Genomic DNA, 24,796 nt, shown 5'->3' with positions numbered 1-24,796 from the left:
GGATAGACAATCAAATTATACTCCACTTTGAACATAGCTGAAGCAATCTCCTCTTATGCATCAGGCTTTGATTATAACTCTAATTCCTTCTTCACATAGTCTGCCTCCTATATTAATGTGTCAATTCAAGTACTCTTTACTCTTGTCCTACATTTGATTAAAAAAGAAAAAAATCACATCTGGGCTATATAATTTTAGAATAGGCTCCATTAGTAATGGTGACCTTGGCTGACCTTATTTTTTGTTTTAGAAATGTGCATATCACATAGTCAAATGAGCTAAAGACCCATTTTCTAATAGAAATGAGAACGTAATGGTAGTGAAAAGAGAGTGAGCCTGATCTGAAATCAGTGTGTAACATTCAATCATACAAGAGGGTAGGGAGAACAGGAGGCATGGATAATCCAGTAGATGTGGTTAGCGGCATGCAATATTCAAAAACTTCTCTCCAAGTAGTATGGATAAAGTATCTTCTCTTACCCCACTTCCCCTTACCTTGCAATATATAGGAAATAATGTGTAGCTCAGTATAATGATCAGACTGTATATAGGGGAGAATTTATATACATAAATTTTGTGCCAAACCTGCACAACTTTATGGTTCCAGCATGGTAAAAGTTGCACTGGGACATACAGTCTGGTATACCTGTATATTTCCTGATTTAGACCCCTGAAATCTTGAGCTTTCCATTCCAGGATGCTAATGATCATAAAAGGTATTTTGTACACAAATTCAAATAATTGCTTTCATGATCCTCAGAAAATAAATACTATCCACACATGTGAAGGTGGAGAGGCACATCTTCAAAAGCCGTGAGAAAGATTTTGTCTGCAGATGTTTATAGAGGAATAGTTGAGGGGGTTGTTTTTGTTTTCATCTTCTAAAGAGTCTAATCAGACTTACATGGCTTAGAAATAAGAAGTCCCAACAAGTCCAAAACAGATGTCAGGTCCCAGTTTTCCCAACCATTCAGCTTCTGTTATTCATTGCTGTAGTGTGTGGATTCCTCTGGGATTTAGGCCACCAAAACATGTTTCTTTACTGATGGCTGGGAGCCCTCCATGCACTGAAAAAGTGCTGCCTTTTTTCCTTTTTGAGTAACTTTAACCTTAGCAAGAAATTAGTTCATTAATAAATGAAGAGGAGTGAATTAATTATGAATTGAAAATGGCAAAGATTGAGATTCTCTGCAAGATTTCTTTGTCGTATATGCACACACAAACTAGAAATAAGGGGAGGTCATACAGAAATAATTTCAGGGCAGGACAAGGGAGCAAGTGAGAAAACAATTGAAGAAACAGAGCCTGGGGGATTTTCCGCTCTGGAGAATTTATGGCATTCAGTTTTGGGGTGAATACTTAACCTGTCACTTGCTTGAAAATGGGAGAAAGCACACCTGGTGGTACTGATTAGTAATTTGGGAGTAGAGAAGAAAGGGGTAGAGGTGGCAAGATAATCATGAGCCTTCCATAAATTTAACTTCTGCTTCTAGAAGCATAATAGAATTATAGCAAAAACCATCTCTCTACACATATAAAACCATTTTGAGCAGGAAGTATCATGATTCTTATAAAAGTTGCTTTTTATCAGGCATGTTTTGAATTGTTCTTTTGAAAGTACAGTAGAAAATCAGTGGCTGTACAGACTGCAGCAGATGAAATAAAATATCTTTGGATTTAATTTCAGAGTTTAATCTCATTCTATGAAATCAGCTGACAAAAATTAATTTGCATTTACTTGAAAAGAGTAATAGCATATGTTCCATAAACAGAGCTGAAGGACTACCAGATGTATTAAAAATAACAATATATCAAACAATATAGCTATTTAATGACCTGTTTTAGGGACTAATAATTTAGCAGCATAAGTAACGTATTTCTTATGGAAATGGTAAAACATAACCATGAGTTCCAAACATCCAAAGTAAATCGTAGAGAAAACATTGATTTAGAGTCAAGAGTCTTGATATACAGGCAAAAAAAAAAAAAAAAAGAATGTGACAATATGGAAAGATGTCTGTTAAAATGGGTGAAATAATTTTGTAATTACTATAGACGCAGAAAAATTTAACTTATCCCTCTCAAGATTGTCCTTAAAAAGGAAAAAAAATGCACAGGTGAATGAAAGAAAACCTGTCCGGAAACAGTTTTCTCTATTTTGCAATTTTGGCCTTAGTGTTTGTATTATTATGTTAATTCCACAGTCTTCAGAGAGCTTTTTTTCCCAGAAGTGGAATGCCTTGAAAAAATATCTTTGGAGGGAACTGTGAAGTTTCCCTCCTCCAAACCATCTTAATTAAAGATTTCATCAGAGAATCTGTCCTTACGTGGTTATAGATGAATCAGGCTTTGCTGGAGAGTGAATTACCAGATACATCATCAGCTTAAGGTGAAGAAGAGCAACAGAAATAGATGGAGTGACATATGGGAAAAGATAAAATGGCATTAAAAAATGCATAGCTTAGCTTCAGAAATGACTTCATCTGTGATGGGCTTTGACAATAGTTTGCAGCTATTGGGAAAAGTGTGAAATAAAAAGAAGGAAAAAAATTGTGTGAAACTTAGAGTATTTTTGTTTACACCAAGATTGAATTCAGCCATATGTTTTCTGTAGAGGTGGCTGTACATTCCTTTCAGCCTATATCCACTAGATATTTCAACAGTTTGTGCTCTGTGAATAAAGAGGGTATACAGACCTAATATTTCCCCAGCTCTTTGCCATCCATATCTCTTCCCAGATCACATTTTTATAGGTTTTGGAAGATTACTGTCTTCATTCAACAGATAGGAAGGCTTCCAGTGTGACTGCAGGAGCATACAGGTACCCCAGTGCAGGCTTGTGCATCACCTGCAGAGCCCATTGGAAAGCCATGCCAAGAATATGATGGTATACTGGAAGGAGTTTAATTGCCTAAATTGGCTTATAAAAGTTTACACCAGAAGGATGTGACAGGGCACGGAATTGAACCTTCTTGACTCCTCACTTCCCATATTGATGTGTCATATTTCCTCCCTCTCTTTAGTTAGACGTGGTTTTATGGGGAGATTGGCATGGTAGGAAATACTGCTGTGGTGTGAAAGGAATCCTATCCTATGAACAGAAACACCACTCAATTCAGCCCTTTTACAAACAGGAATAGGTGAGCAGTTAGTCTGAGGTGGTAAGTAATCCTATTCCTATGACGATACCTCATTTTCTCCAAAAGGAACACAGATGTTTTAGCACCTGGAAGTCTCTTCATTTCATTGTGAATGCTGCACTAAACTGCATGAGGCTGTGGTCAAAACTCAATTAGTTTCAAATAATGTCTGCAATGTGGCCAAAATCTTCCTGCAGCTTTACCTTCAGGCTTCCCTTCTTCCTGCTTTTTCCTCTCAATACTTATAATTTTGTTGGGATGTGAGACTGGTTGTTGTTTTCTTCTCAGTGGTGCCAGGTGGTCACTTTTCCATCGTGGCAGTTTTAGTTAAGAGTCGGCTTCCTGGTAGCTGGATGTCTTTCCCCATTAGTTGGCTGTTGCTTGTTAATGATTGAGCTGCTGCTTCATGTTTACCACTTTCTTTTCACAGCTCTCATCTTGTTTCATCAGTTGACATGCCAGTAGACTCCCTGACAACATCAAGTATCTCCTTGTGCTACCTCCCCTCCTCTTGCTGCTTCTTCTCTTTCCTGTGCCTGGCATTCTGGTTGTTGTTCATTGGGTTTATTGTTTGGAACAAAAATCTGCATATCTTTGCTGCTTTTACTTCTGAGTTTTTATTGAGCTATTACTTTATGTTCTGTTGTATTGTTGGCCTTAAGATCTAGAATTGTACTATAGATAGGTGGGCTATTTGGAATTTTTGTTGCATATTTATTGTACATAGTAAGGCAGTGGATAATTCTGGGTACGCCATGGTGGTTAAATCATGGATGTTTTATTTGTGCAAATGATTTGGACATTTTTTGAGTTTCTGTTCCTAACCAGCTCTCTGTGAATTTTATTTGTTAATGGTGTTAACAAAGACTTGAGACTGGACTTTGCCATCTATTTCAGAAATGCAATACAGGTAACATAATTAAGCCTCTTTCTAAGGAAGCAAGATCTGTTTTAAATTGAAAGATATAGGTTAATTAGCATGGAATTTAGATCAGAGACACTGCACAGCAAGACTTTGTTTTTCAAATTCTGATCTTCAGAAGTCAATATGTATCTCTATTGACCATGCCAATGAACGACTGAATGGTGTGTTTTACAAAATCAGACTTTAAAGTAGGCCGCTACTAGTGTCAAATCTTTTAGAGGAAGAATTGAAGCCAGAGTATTTACCTCAGTGGAGAGCATTAGTCATGCATTAATGGGCTTCTCTAAAATTTTGTATCTGTGTCACACAGTTCCATTTTTGTCAAAAAGGGCTCTCTGCTTGCCCTCTGTTTGCAAGGAAGGTGTCCTAAAACTATGACTGCTTCATGTATGCTTATAATTATTTCTGTTCTGAGGAACAGAATAACTCTTAGGCCACTAAAAAGCTTTTGCCTTTACATGCATTGACCATGTTTTTGAGATGAAATGATAGCAGCATGAGAGAAAATGTCCTGGGATATAGTGATTTTATTTTATTTTATTTTGTTTTGTTTTTTAGAATTTCATGAATACTGTATGTGTACTTTATTGTATTGCCACTATGTATAGCATTAATATGACAGCAATAGCTTATACTAAGTTATTACAAAACCCTGGGTTACAAGGGGTCTGCAGTAGCACTGTCTCCAGTGCTTTCCTGATCACCAGCACATGACTAAAAGGTTAAAATCATGTGACATGTGACATCCAAAACCAGCTGGTGGGACTTGGATGATGAAGCCATCTTTGATTGTCTGAGCTTCAGTTTTGAATTAGGCACTAAGCCAGAAGGAACCTTCTGACTTATGCTAGGAGCCAGGGTGTTTTTTATCTTGAGTCGGTGGGTACTAGCCCATGACTTGGGCATTGGATAGTTGTGTCCCTCTCACCTTTTTGTGTCCCTTTTCATGATTCAGACTGCTTGGCTCTTCCCAGCCTATGCAGAATAAAATGTCAGCTATTCTTTTGTGCTGTTCCAGAGCTTTACCAAGACTCAGGCGCTGTCAGAGCTGTCTGCAGTCATTTGTGTGGGAGGTGTGTGAGGGGACTTACGCATTAACTGTGCTGAAATAATTACTGTATTTGACTTGACTAATAAGTGGTATTTTTTGCCAAAAAAAAATTCTGGACAAGGGATAGAAGAGTGTTTTACTCATTTAACTCTGTACTCAATAATTCCACAACGATGAAAATATAAAATGCTTTGATGAAAAGAAGCAATTACTTCTAAAAGATGTAGGAAGCACTATTTAGGAAATAGGCACCATTTGTTATGATTTTTTTGCGCAAAGTTTAAACTCAGAATACTGAAGTCTTTGGAGAATAAAATGTTAAGTAATTCTGCAGTCTTATTTTTTTTTAGATGCTGCAGTTTCCCTGTGTTGCCATGGTAACATACTTTCTGTATAATTGCCGGGCTGCCTTACAGTGATGCAAATAAGCAAAGAAGTTGTCACATGGAATGACCTAGGCTTATATTTGAGTGGAGATTTACTGCCCACAGAGCAGCAATAACACCAAAGATATCTGTCACCTGCAGGATAAGGAATTACATGTCGCTGAAGTGCTGCTGAAACAAATGGCAGTGGATGTGAAGTGCTGGGACTTGCTGTTACGCAGGAGGACTAGAAGCCCTCCCCCAAGCCTACTCCTGCTGAGATTATTTTTTCTTGTGCTTTACATGAGTGGAGGATCAGAACTTTTACAGCTAACACCAGCCCTAAGCATGTTATTTAGGAATTTAATTTGTCTTGGAGATACAAGAAGTCTGGAGCAAAGAGCTTTGCAAAGAAAGAGTTACAGCTCTTACCAGAAAAATCTGGCCTCTTCTCTGAGATGAATTAGTACTGGGATCCAAAGAACTCCTCTCAAAAAGGGATGAAAAAAAGGGGAAAATTGTGGGAGAGGGAGGAGAAAGGGGAAACCAAAGGGGAACAAAGGCATTAACAAGTTTTCCTTAGTTTCTATTTGATGAAGGCAGCATTTACATCTTGCACTCTTCTTCAGGACACTTTTGATGTAAACCACAAATCCCAGTGGTTCCTGGGAATACCCCTTTACAGGAATCCCTCTCTTGGCCAAGCTTTCTGCCCTCAGTCCTCACTATATTGTGATGTTTTGCTCCATAAGGAAGAAAGAGCTGGGGTAATATCTGGTAATATCTTAGTGATGAGCCCTGGGCATTTCTGACAAGCAATCTGAGAGTGCTCATCACCACATTCAGCTCAGGCTAAAAATAAGTTTCTTAAAATACAAGTTTTAAAACATAAAAGTCAGAAAAAAAATTAAAACCCCCAAACCAATAAGCCACCAAAAAGTGCGGTTCTGCATCAGTCTTGGCACTGTAAGAATTCCCTAGTTGCTCCAAATTACCCATTTTTAGGACACAGTAAGTACCTCAGATGTTCTGTATACTTTTGCTCAGAGGTTTTCCTCTCTTGTTGGACCTCTTTGTTCCTTTGTTAAGTATGGATTCTGCTAAAGCTCCCTTTTTCACTGCCTCAGCATCTCTGCTAGGATAGGTGCTGGGGGATTACCCTATTTTGTTGGGGTTTTTAGCAGTTTTTTCTGTAAGACGTTCTTTTGGTCTTTGTTAAAACCATATTGTCCCTAGAGTGAGTTTCTCTCCTTGTGCTCACTTGACTTCCTTCTTGGTTTTCTTATGCATGGCTGTGAACTTCCTCTCTTGTGAGGCTAATTGAACAATAGTGGTAAAAATGATGTTTTCTTATCCCTTGCTACCAGGGGTTAGGTTTATTTTCTCTTTCCGTCCAAATTTGCCTCTAATTATTTATAGTTGTAGCGACCTCACACAGATATTTCCACCGTGTTCCTTAATTAGTCTTCCTGGCTTCGGGCTCTTTCTTCAAATTATTTTAAGGCTGTAAGAGAACTTTATCTTCCTAGATTAGGAGGAGGATTCATCGTTCATGCACAACAGAGTGTCTGTGACTTCAAACGTCACATTAGCTTCTTTCTCAGAGACCATATGTGACAAAACAGTAAAAATAAAAAATCTGACATCTCCTGGTTTCTGTTTGTCTGGGAAAAGTCTTATCATTGAAATATGTATCATTGTGAATTGTGAGTTATTATGGATACATCATGACTGTTTTCTCCCTATGAAAGCAGACGTAGAATAAAAAAATAGAAGTGTAAACTAGGGGAGCTATTCTACATAAAACTACAGGATAGATTCAAATTGCTCGTAGCCCACAGCCTCATGGGAAGCACAATGATGTTTTTTCCCCTTTCTTTTTCCCCCTTTCTTTTTTTTTTTCTTTGAGGAGAAAAGTATGGTAATTGAATAGCTGTATTTCAAATCATGATTGGATTTCAAGAGTAACTTTTTGCTTTCACAGTATGGTTGGTCTTCGTACTGTCTTTTTTGCAGGAATGGATTATGGATCCAGCTGGATTGGCAGAATGCAAAAAACAATGTCTGAGCATATCTGACAGAGAATGTTACCTAAGAAAAACCTTTATCCATCCCTCCTATGCAGGAGCTGTGAAAACATCAGTATAAACATTCTGAGCATGCAAACTGAAGTCCATAGACTTATCACTGACACTCATGACAGGATAATTCAATTTTTGTTATTCAGGACACAGCTGTGTCAAAATCAGATTCTTCCTTTTTACTTATTTTAGAACCCTGATGTTTAAAAAAATGTACTAATTGTCACTGGATAAAAATGACCATGTCCATATTAATTCTCTATTAATCTTGCTTTAAAACTCTGGTTATTTTAAATGTAAGAGTTACAAGAAAAAAAAAAAGTCTTTGAAGTTTCTGTACATGCCATCATTTAATCAGGAAAATCAGTGCAATTCAGAATCGTTCTCATTATAATATTTTACACATCCCATTAAAAAGAATGTGTAATTTGTTTGAAGCAGGAATGATTTTGTTGTTGTCTTTATAATGGCATGTTGGTCTACTACTTGTACCCAATGCTAATAATAAAGATAATAGTCTATAATTGCTATGTTCAATGAAATGCTTGTAAATGGGAACACATAAAATTATTGGGTGAACCTCAGTAAGGTAGATGAAAACTTGCTTATATGAATCTGTTGGGGTTAAAAAGTGACTATTTCAAAAATAACACAGGAATTTTAAATTGCAAGATAAGTTTCTTTCCTCCTCTTTCTGAGTATATTCTGTTTTGCCCTTTTTCACATTCTCTTTATTTTGTTGTCCATCCTCTGTTGTTCAGATGATCCACTGATACTTAAAATCCCAAGGGAAAATATGAGACATTTTCAACTTATGCCAGCTCTTGTTTCATCCTCAAAATATCAGCAAAGAAATACTCTTCTCTCCCTAGTATTTCTGAAATAAAAAAAACCCCAAACAACCCAACTGTTATTTATTTTTTTACTTTCTTAAATCAGCTTAACTTTCTGTTAGTCATAGCACTGAAAATCATGAGGAAAGCTATGGATTTCCATCCTGAAAATTGCACCAATAATTTTTTAGGTATCTTTCTATGGGACTTCAGTGTATGAGATCCACTCTTAGGAACAGAGTGCCCAGACACACACACAAAATAAATGTGTGTGTTTATCTCCCATATCACTCTGGTTCTGCCATTTTTATGACATGAATGCAGAACAGAAACCCAGAACCTCAGGAGTTCTTGCCCTGCTGTTCCTATCAAAGTGCTATTTAGTCTTGGGCATATTACAATGACAGCTTGTTTCCATGCTTGTAACCCCTTCTGCAAACTGAGCAGGAAAATATTTCTTACAAAGTCGTCTCCCTGGGGTGTCCTAAGGATTAATTGCTTTAAGTGCAGTTCCTGGAACACATAAAGTTCCCTATAAGTATCCATCATTAAATGTTATATCGCCTCAAGTACTTAACCACATTAGTTTTTCTTACTTAAGTAGCCCCAGTGATAGCTGTTTCTATTAATTATTTTTACTATTTTGCATTATTCTTAAACACAAGCTAAATGGCTTTGGCTGTGAGAAAGCAAATTCACCAGACAGCTGCTTTCTTCTGTATTTAAAGTATACATACCACAGTCTTTTTTCATTACTTTACTCACTTAGGTTTATCTTTGTCAATGAATTTTTTACTCCAGTGATTTTCTGACTCTTATTTTTGTATTAGGGGAAGTGCTTTAAAATATTGGAAGTAAAAGATTTGCACAACCCAGTAGCAGAGAAATTAAGTAGAAGAGAATCAAAAAGCATCACACATCCTTGCAACTTGCAGAGGTTTCTCTACCAGTTTGAAGAATGAGGAAGGAAGACGTGGCAATGAAGATTTCAGGAAGCTATGACTTGAGCTGGCATGCAAAAAATAGGTATGTTTTTTAAACTGAGTTCATTAACTTCTAATTAATTTAGCATCCAGTTAAAATTTTGCTTAGAAGGCTGTTCTTAAAGCTCACTGCTTATCTACCATTTTTCTATTCCTTTTATTCACTAGAGCTGCCTCCTCTCTTCATGTGTAGTCTTACATATGCAGACAGAAATTTTTTGTCCTGGAGTCCTGCAGGCAGAGGGTTCAATTTCCTGCATTTTTCTGATTTCCTATTAGCATGCCTAGTGTATGTACAAAGGTTTCTAAACATAGTTAATACATTATCCAAAACCAAGTCACCCTGTCCTCTTGTCTCCACTCTTTCCACTAAACAAGTGAAGAGAATTTAAACAAGAGAATTTAAACAACTCATTTGGTTTAATCTGCATGAACAAACAGGTTGAGAGACCTAATGTGATGATCTAAATGCATTCCTCACCAACAAGGAAGGTACTTCATTCTTTCTGCTGATGTGGTTGCATTCCTATCTTCGGGATTTTCTTTGTTTCATTCTCCTTAGCAATTTATTTTGTAGTATTAGCAATGTCAGGATAACTCCAAATTTAGGAGTCTTGTCTCTCTCCTTATTTAAAATAAATAAATACTTTGATAAGTATCATCGTGAAGCTGGTTAATTACTTAGGACAATCATGGCTAGATCAAGATAACCCTGGTTCCTGATGTATATGAAATGTTCCAACCAAGATGTACTCCAGATCTTCCTTAAGAAGCATTTAATAGGACTAGAAAATAATTAAGGCTTAATTCCTCATATGTTTAAGCATGTTCCTTAGCTGGGGGACACAAGCAGTTCTATTGACTCCACATTCTTATCCGTAGCCTTTAATTTGAGTACCTTGCTGAATCAGAACAAATAATGAAGATGCTCAAAGGGAAAAAAAAGTTCATTTGCTCTAAATGAAAGAATAGACAAGATACATTTTGATTTTGGGAAAAATATGCAGTCCTTTCCCAATCCAGAGGAAAAAAACCTCAATGTATTGCACTTGCCAAGTACCAAAGGGATATTAAGGACTTATTACTTTCAAATTTAAGATCTGCCTTTGATTTATCTCAGTTCAAAGCCTTGGAGCTGTAATAAATTTCTGAATGACCTTATCTGGCTTCTGATACATCCTTGGCAAGGACACATATATGAGACAAATTAAAATCTTGGACATTCTGTATGAGAACTCTTATCCTGGGATTCTGTAAATAAATATCTTGCTTATGAATTTAAACTAGCCTATACTCATGTATCAACCTATTTGTGTCTCAGAATATGACAACATATTGAGCATATGAAGCTGCCCAGAAACTGAAATCACAGGTGTTTGGTATACCAGAGATCACAACCCACATTTTTCTGTACAAGCAATGATACATTCCTATGCAGCCAATGCTCAAGGTTCAACGGGAGAACTTCCACACTCCCAGACCAAGAGTCTTAATTACTCAGAAAAGAGCCTGAAATTAATCTTTCAAATTCATCTTTAATTCCTCCATGGCACCTTAAAAATTGCACTATATGTACAATTTTACAGCTGTCAGATCACCTTCTTTGAGTGTGAATATGGTTTTCTTGTGGCAAGCTAGTGGTTGATTAAAAGAGCATGCAATTCACTGTTCTTCAACAAAATGTTAAGTTACAGGTTTAGCGGCAATTCTTAGATCTCTGGCTAAATTAGGTTTTCCAGTAGGAACCTCTATGGATTCCAAACGTGTTCATATATAATAGTAGAAGCGAAATATGTGAGATAAAGATTTTGGCATCATGAATCAGAATTGATACATTATTTTTGACTTTAGAGTTTGAGCTTGTGCCCTTATGCAAATTTATTAAAGAATATTCCATTGATTTTGAAGGGTACTGTAACAGGGTAATCTGTTTTCTGTACACGTAACAGCATCTGGGACCAGCCAAACCTGTTAAAGACCTGCTATTTCTAAGAAATCAAATTCTGTGAAGCATCACCAGCCTTGGCTGGGATGGTGCAAGAAAGAGAATACAGGTTTCCTAATGTTGTGATTATCTGCCCATTGAAGGGCGTGTTTTTATAACAGAAGAATGTTTAAGATCAGGACAAAACTTTTGATGACTTACCCTTTAAAGTACTTTATGCATAAGCTGGGGTCAGAGACGATGCATTATTTGGATTCTATCTAACGGAACTCTTGTTTTTTTAAGCATTATAAGTTTTGATGTTGGAAACTTTTTTCCTCTCGTGACTTACTCATCATAGTGGTTCACTAACTGATGACAATGATCGTATATCATCCTTTAGGCACTGAGTCACTCTGGAAATGTGGATTTCCTGGCTTCTTCTCAAGAGAACAATATATTGAAAAGACCAAATAGAGAAGATGGGAGAACAGTTCTTAACGGTATATTTCTTAGGATATCAGTAGGAGAGAAATTATGATTATGAAACTTAGGGTTGACTTCCCAAATAGCTTTGTCCTTACAACGTATTAAGTCCGTCTCTGAAACTCTCCCTCTGGGGCAGTAATGACTTGCATTAGGAGTCTGAGATACATCTACCAATAGCCCGATAGCCTTAAAAAGCCCAGTGCACTCAATTGTTTGTACTAAGAAGGAAGTGCAGACACATTACATGTGATCCACCATTAGGCTAAAAATTCCTAAAAGCAAGCAAAAAACCCCAGGTGGCTGATGCTTTTGAATAAATAATATAGAAAGATTGTGAACCACTGTGGTTCAGTTATGGTCCAGCTATTTACTAAGTTTACAGAAAATGGATGTCATGACACCTTTTGGGCACACAGTCCATTCTGGAAAATTGATATTTTTCTGATCCTTTTGCTCTTGGGTGCACTGGAAGGCATCCTATGCTGTGGCACTTTTTTTGTCACGATAGATGAAATAAGCTCTTATTCTTCATGGCTTTTTCCCCTGTCTGTTGTCTGAAAATAAGTTTGCTGCTTGTGTCTTATATACACCTTTCCTCAGTCTTGTACTTGCTTCACAAATGTGGGCCAAATACAGCAAATTCAAGATAAACAAAGCCAGAAATGTACACCTTCAGACTGAAAATGAATCCTCTTTCTGCAAGGTATGGAGTCCTTTCCTCAAGCTGCCAGAATTAATTGAGTCAATGGACACATAGAATCACAGAATATTCTGAGTTGGAAAGGACCCACAAGGATCATCAAGTCCAACTCCTGGCCCTGCCCAGACAATCCCTGAGTCATACCAGCTGCCTGAGAGTGTTGTCCAAACACTTCTTGGACTATGTCAAACTGGTGCTGTCACTGCTTCCCTGGGGAGCCTGTTGAAATGCCCAACCACCCTTTGAGTGAAAAACCTTTTCCTGTTACCTAACCTAAACCTCCCCTGGCTCAGCTTCGTGCTGTTTCCTCGAGTTCTGTCACTGGTCACCAGAGAGAAGAGATCAGTGTCTGTCTCTCCTCTTCCCCTCACGAGGAAGGTGGAGACTGCGATGAGGTTTCCCCTCAGTGTCCTCTTCTCCAGGCTGAACAGACCAAGTAACCTCAGCTGCCCCTCATACAGCTTCCCCTTAGGATCTTCCTAGGTGAGATCCTGTCCTGATACTGGGATGAAAAGAAAGTTCAATGTGGCTAGTCAGTGGTTAATGAGAAAAAAATTCTTCAAATAAGAATTAAAAGATATGACCTGATACCTAAGTTCCTTTATACATAACAGTTTGTGAACACATAATTAAACACTCATTTGACTGTGGGCTTGATTTATGGCAGACCAACTCAGGAATTTACAATCAAGTTCCAGTCTTGCCTATTTAATTGACTAATGAGAAACTAACTTGTTGTAATTTAATAAAACTGAAAGCAAAAAACATTTTCAAAGTGTTATTATTTGTATTGGGATATGGATTATAAAATATGCAAGATGACCCTCATTTCTTGCTGGATTCCAAGACCCAGGCTACTTTTCATGCACAGCTTCTTTTTTTTCCTCCATAGTAAATCTCAGTCTTTCTTTTTCAACAGAGGCTCAACATATTCAAGCTTGAAGTCTTATACATTGTGAGCACTCAAACTGCTTCATTGTCTATTTTTCCCAAGATTACCATCACTTTCTCCTTTTCCCCAGAAAAAAATATGGCTGCTAATGTCATCTCCGTTCACGGTATCTGTGAATATATTGCTACTACTCTTTCTTGGAATCTCCATATCCACTGCTTTCCATATCAACATCTAGAGCAGTTTTTTAATGGAATAAGTAGCAAGAAGAAAAATCATTACCGTTCTTCATTTCTTGAGATATTCGTAAATGTTAACTAAAATCCTTTGTGCAAACATTTTTTTATATGTGTATGTAAGGTTATGACCATTGAAGAAATTGTTCAGTCAAAAAAAGCCTCAGAGCAGAAACGATATATCTGCTGGTGACACGAGACTTACTGTGTTTCATGAGTGAACACTGCACAGTATCACTAGGGCTTCATTGCAGAATGTTGCTGTATTATTGTTCAGTTACAGACAATAAATATAAATACGGTATCTAGAAAGAAAGTAGCTGAAGGACATACTATATTTGTTCCTGATCTTAGAGAAAGGTACAAAGAAATATATTTGCTACTGTCTTTGGCTTTTGAAAGAGATTTGGTGCTGAGGCATTATTTTTACTTTGAAAACTTCCTTCTTAGAAAAGGTATCATTGTTAAAAAGCCATGCTGGTAGAGTACAGCCCTCGTGCTGGCTGCTTTCCTAAATCAGAATGGCTGAGTGTGCTTCATATGTCTTGGCAGTGAGGATACCTTGCACTACTACCAGAGAAGTTGTGGATGCCCCATCACTGGAGGTGTTCAAGGCCAGGTTGGATGGGGCTCTGAGAAACCTGGTCTGACAGAAGGTGTTTCTCCCTGTGGCAAGGGGGTTGGACCTAGATGATTTTTAAGGTCCCTTCCAACCGAAGACATTTTTGGGTTCTATGATATGCTAGCACTCAATGAAAAATTAGCAGCAGAAGCATCTCTAGTGGCAGGTGGGAGAAGTGGGAAGGCATGACTAGGAAAATGCAACAGTGCAATTTCAAGATAAAGTTAAAAAGCATCTTTAGGGAAAGATCCAAACAAGGGGGCCAATAAAATGTCCAGCATGATGGTAGCAAGGATTAGCATTGCCTAGCAGCTATTTATTTTAGTGTTATATAGGAATTATAGCTGTGTGGCAAACCACGCACAGGGAGCAATTAGTGGATAAAAATAACATAAATCCAATCAAAAAAAAAAACAAAAAAACCCCATAAAAAAAGGTGGTTGGAATCCAATCTAACTTCAGAAACTATTCTTTGTCTAACTAGCTAAATTGAATTAGCTATTAATAATGCAGTGACCTTTTGAGACATTCAGCCCATAGAAGTGATTTACTCTTGATATGCCCAGAAAGCAGCATTCTAAAAGGATAAGCAGAAGTTTCAGACTACAGAGGTTTCTTGCTGCTTATGTACTTACGGCTCCTTCACTGAAAAGGAAGCAGAATGTATATGCTGGGATCTTACTTTTGACATGAGATTCAAGGTAAGACTGGATAGACATCACATCCTAAGAAATAGAAAGTGTTCCAGCTTCAAATTGACCCATGTATCTAAATCTATTAATTGTATTTTCAGGTCTTAAGGAATAAATCTTTCTTGTGTCAAAATGTATGTATGTAATAGTAGATATTGCTAGGTCCAACAAATCTCTGCTGAAAAAATTCTTCTTGGCTGACAGTATGTTTGGAAGTACAGCTGGGCCTGTCAAATAGCTGATGGCTGACACAAAGGCCAGTTCTGCTCCTCCTTCTGCCTCCCAGTTAAGCACCTTCCTTTCTGGGTTCCAGCACAGCCTCACCAAGACGGGGTCCTGTTCCATGGTTAATTTATTCAGGGACCTGAGATGACAGAAGTTAGGATACAGTAGTGCAGTTTAGGGTTTGAAACTGGTTCACTGCAAGTGAGACAAATGCTAAGGAAATAGTGTAAGGAGAATGTTGGGATCACTTGACTGCAGCTGGGGGTTAGTTTCTTTTAGCTGTAATATGAAACTGCCTCTTTCACATAAAAACATGCATGTACATAGACACAAATATAACAGATTATAAAGAAACAGTAAAGAAACAGCTGTAAAGAAACAGTCAGTAGAACTGGACATGAGATGGACATAGCTTCTCTGCCTTTATATTTACTGACATCTGTTGTCACTTCCCTTTCGCTATTTTCTTCTTCTTCTTCTCCCCTAGGACTGGCACATTTCCAAGTGGTATGGCCCAAAGCTTAGATCAATGTCCTAAGCCAATCCATCTCTGGACAGTCTGAGGAAAGAGGGAGCCCTGTGCCGTTGACAGAAGAGGTGGCTACTGAAGAAAGGCAGATGCTTGATGACTGTGACTTTAGCCATGGTTCTGTGCCGTGGGTGTACTGAGCATTTCTATCATGCCTCCATTTTGTTAACAACAGGCCCAGAAACTGAGATCAAATATTGGTCTCCTGACTATCTGAATTAACTGATAGCTTGCTACCTGATCCTGTTTTGGACCATACCATCTCACTTGCTATGTCAAAGTGTCCTTAAGCATGTGGACACTTGCCTGACTGACTTTTATTTAGCAATAGAGACATACCTTGAGTGATTAAGAGAAAAGTCTTCAGGGGAAAATTCTATACATATCCCACAGCAGTAATTTAATCCCAGTCCCTCTAGCAATAGTCACCTTTCATACTCCCTCTAATGAGTCAAGTACTTCAATGTGCAGGACTAGGGTGAACGCTCCCTTCCCCATGGCTTGTGACTGATATGAGTAAGTCTTGCCTCTGCAGGCATGAGGTCCCAGTTGTTGATCCATGAAGGGGCTGGGCTCTTGGCTGAGGACTTAAGTCACAGCCAAGCCCAATTTATGTATGAAGAGAAAGACAATGTTGCTCAGCTACTAGTAAATAAACCTGATCTCAGCATTCAAATTACATTTACTATCACATCTGTGAACCTGGCTGAAGTTTTGGATCAGGTCATGGAATGTGTTTCCACACTTATTTTCCTTCCATCAAATCAGCTATTGAAAGAAAACAGAATTTTATCTGAGTCATTGCATAATAAACCCTCAGGTCACATGCTGGCACCCTTGCATTCTAGGTACCACTAGTATCTAGGATCAATCAGCAATCCTACTGCAGTTAATAATAATAAGGATGTGACCTCAGAAAAACCAAAACCATCTGGACTCTCATGAGTATTTGGAAATGCAATTCTCTGAGATAAAGGCCCCACCAAATAGGGAAAGTGCTAAAAACTTTGGAAGAGTATTAAAGTTGGTATATTGTCTCTTGTTCCTCTTGTGAACCTCTTGGATAGGATTGTGTGGAGAAGCTGACTGTGGTTTAATTGAGACACATCAGAAAGCAGTGCTCTGGTGTTGCTTTAATTACAACATAAGGAAAAATAGCAACAGCAAAAAGTACTTGAGTAGTAATTTCAGCAGGTACATTGGCAGTAATAAGAAAACTCATTCTTGCTTATCATTGTCAACAGGGGGGACATTGTTCCTTCAGCTCTTTCCAGTGAATCACCAGATTATCACAAATCAGTCCCCAAGTGCTATTTCAATAGCACAAATTGGAGAGACAAGCAGTGTTCAGATGTATTTTTTATCTGTTGATTTTAACACCTGTTCATTTACAATGGCATTTTCCAGTGGATAATATGGGAAATTAACTTCCTGTGTCCTCCTGTTGCCACCATATTATTTCTGGGGAGCAATATCTCCCAGACATACACACTGCAGAGATTTCCACCACTACGTGTCAGCACAAAGACTACAATGCCAGTCATACTGATTCCTGTGCAATAGTGACTGGGAAACAAGAAACTTGAGAGCAATCTAGAGGCCAGAAATGCTTATTAAGTGTCCATGTAAAAAGGATGTTCATTTGGAATGGAGAGTAAATTGAGCTGAGTGATAGATATACAGGATTTCTATCCATTTTCTTTAGGATGCCCAAACACTTATCCCTGATGAGAGGGAGCTCAGACTGGTCACCAGGGTTGAACATTAAGCAATGAGGGCATGTTCCAGTTTGGTGAAGGTTTTAACTGTAACTAAGCTGAAAGACTCAAAATATTTTAATTGTCTCTTCGGATTTTTTAAGAGCTGAAATTAAAATTTCAAAGGAAAATGTGATCTTCTTTTTCAAGCTCTAGGAAAAAAAAAGATATATTTTTGCATAAAGAAAGGAAAAGCTTTCCTTGTAAAACTTACAGGGTGTACTTTGCTCATACACTTACACTTCTGCACAGCAATCCCTATGCCAGAGCTGTCTCAAATACATTTGAAGAAACAGCGTTACCAGTTAGAAAAGCCGGTGTCTATACGATGTCTGAATGCTGGGTTCCACTGAATTGAAATTTTTTATCAAAAGTTTCTTTCTTTCCTTTTGAGATAAAGCAGTTTCAAGAAAAAAAAGTGATAGCTAATGCCAATAATTCTACATTCCTATGTTCCTATCTCTTTTCTGGTACATTTTACAGTAATGTAGTGCTTTTTGAGTAGGACAAGGACAGTGAGCATGCTATGGATGTATTTCAGAGAGCAGCTGAAAAAGACAATAAATTCAAATAAAATCCCTTTCCTTCCTTATTCTGCTACTCAAACATTTAATTGACTCAGCTATAGATATTGTGAAGTGTCAATCTAAAATACTAAAATGAGATTATTGGAAATGCTTGTTTAAATCTCTTGACTACAAGCAGGCAAAAATAATCCAGGGTATAATTTTATAGCACAGTGTTAAAATTTGATTATATTTAACTCAGATTTCTTTACCCTGTATAGCTCTTGTGATCTTTGCACAAAAAAGTAGTAATTTATACCTTCAGTAATGTCTCTGGGATGGAAGCAAATATTGCATATCAGGGCTGAAATGTACAGTCCATATCGCAAGAGTTCACTGGTGGGTGAAGATACTTATGAGATGGAATAGCAGTAATGTCTCTTGAAATCAGAGACAAAAGATTTCTGTTGACCATGAGGACTGAATTTATTAAATGGCTTTTCAGTCTACTTAAATAAATTAATACTAAAGGGAACTGTATTGTGAAGGGTCCTAAATGAACACAATTTAATAATGTAGTCGGTTTCAAATATATCAGACATGTTTGTGTCCCTGGCTTGGTGAAATGTAAGATTTTTTTTTTACTCTAGTTGTCTGTTTAAACCTTTATTTTGACTGTAATACTTACTAAGCATGCAAATGCACCATAAAAAAACTTAAGAGGGTAATAGCAGAACTATAGCTATAAATTCAGAGGAAGAAAAACGAAGCAATTTCTTAGTTTGTTTCTTCCCACACTTATTGTAAAGACTGATCATTTAACACACTAATTCAACCTTATTAGTCACATTAAAACTTTACATAAAATCATATGCTCAGCATCTTAATATATTGAAACAACAAGGGATACAATCTCTTTGAAATGGCTGGCGAGACATTTGCTTTATATTCTAAAACGAATTTTTATGAAACTCCTACATGTGAATGAGAAGCTGGGTTAACAGCTCTTTTAAATACTCTCGTGAACTAGCTTTGAAAACCAGTGCTTTCTTTGCAACAACCTCAACACAGCACAGCTTGCATTTTCATGCAACACTTTCCTGTCTCATGTTGCATAAACCACTGGATTTTAAACTTTTTCTCCAAAAAATATTTTGTGTGACTTGTGTATAAGACACCTCTGACATTAGGAAGAGAATAGTATTTCCCTGCAGCACAGGAAATTCAAACACAAATTACTTTATTTTACAGTGGGTATGATTTGAAGTAACAGACTGATTAAAAGGGTTTGCACCAATGGGGAATGGAGTCTGTCACCTATAGGCAGAAGTTTGGGCACTAGGTTCAAGTAAGGATTTACAGGTTTTGGTGTTTTTACTTTGCTAGCTACTTACACACTTTCTGCTCTGCCAAAAGCAGAATGGATGCTGAGCTTTTCTGTACAATTGGAGCAACTGTCCCTGAAAATCCAAAATACCCACCCACCACTTTTCATCCAAATTAGAAAAATCTGATGCATATGGGGAAAAGAAAGAGTAAGTTAACGTTTCTCTCTCTATTTTTTTCCCCCAAGCAAATTCTTCAAAAATCTCAGTGAGAAGTGCAGAGAGTAAAAACCCTGTATGTGTGTGTCTGTGTGTGTATGCATGTGGTGGGGGGTTATTTGCTTGTTTGTTCTTGGGTTTTGTTTTTGTTTTCTCCAGAACACATCCCTTCTGGAAATAGCATGTACAAAGTTTATGGTAGCTGAATTCTGGACATGTCTTGATAGCAATATCCATGAATCTTCTCATGATCTCCATCCTGTTTGGTCATTCTTTTTGCTTCTACATAACAGCCTGTGGTCCCATAACCAAGATGGAGTTTGTTCTGTTGTATGTTGATAGACAAGTTTCCATAGTGTCACACAGAACTAGGACAGTGACTGGGGTGCCATTATGGGAGAGGTGGGTCAGAATGTATTTGGCAGATAAATATCCACCTACAATGTAAGAACCAAGTGCCTCAGTATTTTCTAAAAATAGAAAACAGCTTGGTTTTGAGAGTAGTTGTAAGCTCAGGAGAAGATGTGTGTAACTAACAGGCAGCTGCTCTGGACCTTGTTTGAGGTATCTAACATGAGGTCTAGATTCTGCTTAAGTCCTGGTTTGGATACAGCCTCAGCTGCTTGTCTCAGCACAGGGTGCCTAGGACCTAGGGACTGAGCACACACCAACTGGAAAAACGAGGGGACATGCCAGACTATGACAGGTCCATTTTCCTCCTGGGTGCCCTATCTGAGGTGACAACTGCACATGCAGAAGGGAAATTTTCTCTCCAGAATAATACTCCTCTGGCTGTAAAGTACATGCACAGAGTTAAATTGATTTCTTGAGTTTCCTGATATGTTTGCACTTGACCGATAGAAATAAAGAGACTCTAGCTGACTAAAGGAAGAATTCCTAATAGTTATATCCCTTTAAAGTGAATCACCATTGGCAAAGCTCTTATGATGAAATACACAATTGTCTTCAATATATGTAAGTCTATTCTCACCAATTTAATACTGTTTCAATGGGAATTATATCCTTGGGCCTTTAGGAAGGCCTGTAAAATCAAACCGTACAACTAGAACGTGTCACAGGACACATTCACTGGTTGGTTGCAATCACAGTAAGGCTTGGACACTATGGTGGGTTTTAATTTGTGAAGTCTATGGTTTCCTTCTCTAAGGGTCTGAGAAAGGGAACCATGAAATGTTAGCAGGCTTAAATTCACTATATATCTCCACGGGGAGGATTTTAGAGGTCTGCAAATTGAAAATGTTTGAAACCAAAGTGCATTAGGTCATTATATAAAAGGAGGGACAGAAAGATGATAAAAATACATATTTCAAAGTTTTCTGTGGAACTCTGGGCCCTTTATTGGAAACATAAAAGTATACAAAAGTTAAAACAGTGATCACTGTCTCTTCATAGTATTGGGAGAACTAGCGGCCCAGCCTGCACTTGTTAAATGAAGTAGAGAATGTCCAGAGAGGGCCAAAGGCTTGCCTGGCAGGTAAGGGAGGTAGAGGAAGGGAAAGGAATGCTGCACACTGGCTGACTACTAGTTTCAGGTTGCACAAACAGCCTGGATATTGCTGATATTTAGTTGTATTGTAGTTGCTGTATAATTAATTCATTTAAGCCCACAGAAATGTCTTTGTCATTTTAAATCTAAATAAACCCCTTCATCCATTAAGGCACGATCCAGCATTTTGAAGTGTGTGTGCATTTTTTGAGAGCTTGGGCACTTAACTGAATCTCCAGGTGGACAGCTTTCATGCTGCAGCTTAGTATCAAAAGCAAAATCTTTACCTGGCAGCAGCGCTGTCCTGGAAATGCCTTTCTGGCATAACTAAGGCAGCTTCTGCTGGGCACAGCATGACTCAGACATCAGCAGTCCCTCTCCTGGCCAAGTGTGTGAACAACTATTCCTTGAGCTGCAGGAGACATTTCCTTTTTTTTTTTTCCCCTCCCCGATTCTTAACTGCTTTTTTGCTGCAGAAAGGCATCTATGCTAACTTCAAGTTTTATGAGTGTCCTACTACACTTATCCATGTATTTCCTTCTTTAAAATAGAAGAATTGTCTTTTAGAAAATTTTAAAATAACATTTTGCAAAAGCTTTTCTGTATTTCTGGTTCGTAATTCTGGATAAGGACCTGGAAGTGAGTGATAGATGTTGCGAGCTACTCTGTTAACTGTGTCCCATAGTAATAACAGCCCAAAGTATTAGCAAACTGTTTGTTCTTTGTATTTAAATGTACCTATTTTTCTTCTTTAACTAATCAAGGTTAAAAACAAGGCTGTAGAATTTGCGGGGGAATACACCCCCTTGAGAAACAAGGAAGAGAGGGGGGATTCCTGACCATTGAGACTGGCTTTGACAGATGACCACACTGTAGGAAATACACAAATGTTCAATCCAGCTTTAATACAGCAAAACAACAGTATCCAATCCAGCTACTAAAGAAGCCTTTCCAATGGAGTAAATACTTCTGTCCCTCTTCCACCTCTGTAAAACTGACTTCTATCTACTAAAAGTATTTTTGTTCTACATTTTCTTGTTTTAATGACATACAATTCTATGTCCAGGTATCTCTGAATCTCTGGTTTCTACTTTTAGCCTTAGATATCAAAGTTCCTAATTGAATTCATGAGATAATTTTCTTTTGTTATTATGGTCTTCTATTAACCTTTCTCATTTCTTTGAGATTTATTATCTAATCTTTGCTTGCCAGCGGCTGGAATACATTTGCCATTTGCTCTTCAGAGTTCTGGGTAAAGTAAAAAGGATATGGATTGTAACCACATTCATTCTTAAATGACTTTGCTAATAGTTTTCATTCATCTTTTATCTTCCATCCCTTTTGGGGCTTAATCAAAATCAGGCCTAATCAATCACAGTTTTTTAGTGTGTCTATACATATATACACACACACACACACATATATGCCATGGTTCATTCTGTCTAATAGAGAAAAAGTAAATTTGAGCTGGTTGCATTTCAAAGAAATTATGGTGATGCTGTAAGGCCAGTAATTTTTACTATACAGTAAAATGAGATGCTATATTATGAAAAATATTTTTTTATAAATACTTCGACAGTTCTGTAAAAATGCTTTCCTGTTCAGCAGAAAAACTCCAAACTTGAACTTCACCCACGCATACATTTTCATGAACCTTGAGAAACCTCACTTCTTTCTGACTTCTGTCAGCACTATCTTACTCTTCTGAGGCATTCAGAATATATGTTGTCATAAAATATACAACTGTGATGTCACTGAACCCATATTGAGCCTTAAAGGGAAAATCCTGAACTTATGAAACAAGGGAAGGAACTGTAGTTTGTTCTTGATGTCTGTTGGAAGAAGGTAGAGTTTGCCTCAACCAGCTAAGAAATCTTAAAAAAAAAAAAGGGGTTAATTTTGTGTTTAAAAGCTCTAGAGCAGGCATGGTAATATATTTTAATACTAAATATTTTTCATAACCATAACAAGTGGACATAGTGAGGTTTCTTGGAAAAGGGCAGGTATCACATGTAAAGAATCAGCATACACATTATTTGTTTGAAAATACAATTTTCTGCAAGACAGCTCCATCCAAAAACTGGACAGTGGTGGTATTTAAATATCTGTGAAATAAATGCTACCAATGTTGCCAAACTAACACTCATCAGCAGTGTCTGTAGGCTCTTATGATAAAGTGTGCCCCTCAGTTTTGTACCATATTTATTATAAAATTGTTGCTATCATTAATTAGATTTTATTTTTCTTCTACCACCAAACAATAGTGCTGAAACATTCAAGATGTATAGAAGTAAAATACCTCACTCTGCCCCTGCCTATAGCTTTTCCAGTCTACACTGCCTTTCAGTAGAAAATATAGCTGAAGATGATAAAAGAGGTGTTTCCAGTATTTTCAAAGTTTAATCAAAAAATGAGAAATATATCCCAAAGCAACAATCATACAGAAAAATGATGCTCAAACATCTGGTTTGCTCCCTTTTGCTTACCAACAGTTGTGTTTTTCTCTCTCACAGCGTCCTGTTGCAGGTGTTCCACTTTGCTAGAAACCCTCTGCTTTCATGGGTACATCTATTCAAGACCTGTGGTTACCCACCCCTTTTTGTCCTTCAGCAGCAACATCTCTTTCTTGCTTTGGTGTTTCCTAAGGACACCTTGTCAGAGCTTCCTATCTCTCTTTGCCTCTCTTTTTTCAGCCTTCACTATTGTAGGCACAAGAAAAAAACTCTTGAATTTCTTCTGTAATACAAGTAATCCTGTCATTTCCATGGCCCTTTTGGACCGAGGTTCTGATTCCTTCTTCTGAAACACCCATTTAGAAGTTGATCATTATTATTCCTGACAGGACCACATAAGCATCTTATACTGAGGCACTAAAACTTTTATTTCTCCTGCAAAAATCTTCCTGGTGTGTCCTAGGATCACAATTGCTTTACAGTGCCACTTTACAACAGTGATTCAGAACCACCCCTCTTCTCTCTTTCTGATTAATGAACACTTACTTTAGCAACAGTATAAAAGAAGCTACTTGCAGACATAGGACACACTGTGTGCTGAAGATCCTGACACAGCAGCATATCCAGACCCCTGTATATGTTCCTTTGACAATCTCCCTGCATCCATGCCCCTGTTCATAGTGCAGTAGTAGTGGTCACTGTCACCTGAGTAGACTTTGATCTTGAGGAATCTTTCCCTTCTGTGAACACAATGAAAGCTCTTCCTTCTCTTTCCCAGTTCTTTTTATGCACAGATTTATTTCTGTTCCCCTTGCCTTTGATGTTTCATGCCTTCTGAAAAGAATATAGTCATTCACAAGGTCTTAACTATTCAAGGCCATAAATGCTTCATTTTAAACTGTTACCCTTGAAGTCTTTGAACTCCCCCCAGTTCAGCATTAATTTTCCTGGGTTACTTTCCTTGAGTTAATTAGTTCTCTGTGCTCACTGCCCACATCTTTGATTTGTTTTAGAGGTTTCCTTACTTGCTCAGAAAAAGATTTCTTCTTCCTGCATGTGAGTGAAATGTAAAAATGGTCTTCAGTATTTTGCAAGATTATTAATTCAGGAAGATGAAAATCATATTGTCATTCTCTACGGGGAAACCTATTATTATATCACCATTAAGTACTGATTAAATATACATTGTTCTTGTATAAATACATTATGTTAATAGTCCTTCCATGGTCTTATAATACTTCAGGATTATTCCAAAACCAATATATGTAGAAAATTCCATTTTTATTTTTGGTTGATAATGTGTTAATTTTCCTCTACATCCCCAGTCCATCAGATAACAGGT

The 24,796-nt window shown here is 37.6% G+C and overlaps 1 long non-coding RNA gene across 1 annotated transcript in view; it reads right to left on the bottom strand.

The window, feature by feature from the left end:
- LOC125325865 overlaps window positions 1-24,796 on the bottom strand; it is a 45,926-nt gene that overhangs the window by 9,204 nt on the left and 11,926 nt on the right. The window lies entirely within an intron of this gene.

This window comes from Corvus hawaiiensis, chromosome 5 (genome assembly GCF_020740725.1).
Source record: "Corvus hawaiiensis isolate bCorHaw1 chromosome 5, bCorHaw1.pri.cur, whole genome shotgun sequence".
NCBI lineage: Eukaryota > Metazoa > Chordata > Aves > Passeriformes > Corvidae > Corvus > Corvus hawaiiensis.
The sequence above is the reverse complement of the archived record's forward strand: the minus strand, read 5'-3'. Positions and strand labels throughout refer to the sequence as shown.